This window comes from Penaeus japonicus, unplaced genomic scaffold (assembly GCF_977035675.1).
Source record: "Penaeus japonicus unplaced genomic scaffold, GWHDUDI00000001_assembly GWHDUDI00000010, whole genome shotgun sequence".
Taxonomy (NCBI): Eukaryota; Metazoa; Arthropoda; class Malacostraca; order Decapoda; family Penaeidae; genus Penaeus; species Penaeus japonicus.
The window spans coordinates 27,016,235-27,018,734 of record NW_028234412.1 but is presented as its reverse complement, the minus strand read 5'-3'; positions in this window follow the sequence as shown (position 1 = coordinate 27,018,734).

Here is a 2,500-nt window from a genome sequence, read left to right as displayed (position 1 = left end):
ATTTTAGAGAGAGACCACTTGAAGCAATATAATTTGAAGCATCCAAATCTCTTTCAGTCATTCATTGTAAAACTAGTTTTATTTTTTTGTGTGTTTTATTGAGTTTAGAGACTTATAATCAGTGCTGCAGTACACTAAAATTGTAGTATGTTATCCATATTAGTTCATTATTTTCTGAAATATTGCTGTTTTATGGGAGGACAAAAGGCAACTTTATTTTTGAACCAATACCAAACATATAACCACCTACACTAAAGATAACAAGAAGAGGCAGGGAAGAGGAATGAAACCCGTGCTCGTGACTGTGAGTGCCACCGTGAAAGACATCCATATTGGCACAGGAGCACATTTTAGGCACTGGTCACCTTCCTCTTCTCGTTCTGCCTGCACATCCTTCATCGGCGGTACTTTAGAGCAAGGGTTCATCAACTTAGTGTGTGCCATCGCTCTATAGAGACAGTGCATGCTAGAGACCGTGGATGGGTGCCATTCAAGGCTCTCTCACCTGCTGGTGCTAGAAAAAAGTGGTGCCATCTAGGTTTTGGACGTTAAGCTTGCACGATATTACGGTAATTATATTAATTAGGACTGCAGTAGCCATCATCACTCATTCCTTTTTCATAGCAAAATAAAATAGCACAGTGATCCAAAATCCCCGAACGTCGTGTACGTCATGACGCCCGTCGTCAGGCCAAAGCTCCTACGTCATGTATGTCATGACACCCGCAATGGGTTAAGCTTACTCCTAGCATAAGCCTTGCCATTCCTCTTTGAACACTTACTAATTTCCTCTCGAGTGTTTTGGTCGTAGTCCATGTTTCTGACCCATATGTCCTGACAGGGAGAAGCCATGGGTCAAAAATCTGTCTCCTTAGACATAGTGGCAGACGACCTCGTAATGTATTACTATGTGTACCGAAGGTACTCCAACCTAGCCTGATTCGCCGTTTTATCTCTTCTTCGCAGGATGTACTCTTCTGGATGAGTTGCCCCAGGTATACATACTGGGTTGTTACGAATCTAATGCACCGGTTATACGGGCTGTGATGATTTTGTGAACAGTTTATAGATTTCTGAAAGGATGCTTATAGGTCGGTAATTCTCTAAGACTTTTGTGTCCCCCTTTTTGTGTATTAAAATCATTATTGCGTTTTTCCAGGATTTCGGAGATTTACCAACGCTTAGACATCTGTTAAAATGGTTGGCCAGTTTTACTGCCGCAATCTCTCCTGCATCTTGAATATGATCTATACTAATGTCATCTTCTGGTGTTTTTCCTCTTTTCATGCCTTTTAGTGCCCTATTTACTTCCTCTACCGTAATGTTTTGAACGTCTCCAATTGTTGTGTTTGTCTCCATACGTGGTTGATCGTTTGAGTGGTATAAGTCGCAATAGAAGTCTTCTATTACTTTGATAATTTCATGTTTATTGTATGTCACCTCTCCGTTGGGTTTCTTTATTGCATACATTTCCTCTTTGTTGCCTTAAGGCTATTGCCGGCAAGCAGAGCTTCATTTATTTTTCGTATGTTAAATTTGCGTACATCCTCTTTCTTCTTCTTGTTTATCGTCTTAGTCAGCTCTGCTGATTCTATCTTGTCTCTGATTGACGTTATTTTCATGTCCCTACGCTGTTTCATAATCTTTTTTGTCTCTACCGAAACCTTACTGAACTTTTTTTTCGTCTTTACCCCCTATTTCAAATGTAGCTTCCTTTAATATCTCACTGAATTGGTCGTTCATTTGGTCTAGGTAAAGATTTTCGAGAGCTGAGTATTTGTTTCGGATATTAATACTGAATTCCGTCGCCCTATTCTTGATGTTAATTAGATTAACAAGAGGCTTCTGTATGAGCTTATTTCGTTCCCTTCTTAGCTGTAATTTTACTCTACGTCTGACCACTCTATGGTCGCTACCGACATTTACTTTATTGATAACGGTTACGTCTTGTACAATGTCGCACCTATTGGTGATTATAAAGTCAAATTCGTTTTTAATGCCGGATGGTGATTTCCATGCACATTTCCTCCCGGATCTCTTTTCGAAGAATGTATTCATAATTTTAAGGGATCGAGCTTCAGTGAATTCTATTAGCCTCTGCCCTCTCTCATTTCTGGTGCCTATTCCGTCTTTCCCAACCGAGGTTTCTCCATCTTCCCTTATCCCTATCTTGGCATTAAAATCCCCCATAATCACGGTAAAATGGGTTTTTGCTCTATCAGTAGCTGCTTGCACATTCATAGAAGCTCTCTATCTCCTCAGCACTATGACTGCCGGTAGGAGCATTTACTTGGATAATTTTTAGGTTATATCTGTTGTTTAGTTTCAGTATTACAGAAACTACTCTTTCGCTATATATATATATATATATATATATATTATATATATATATATATATATATATATATTATATATATATATATATATATAGATATATATATATATATATATATATATATATATATATATATATATATATATATATAAGTATGTATATATA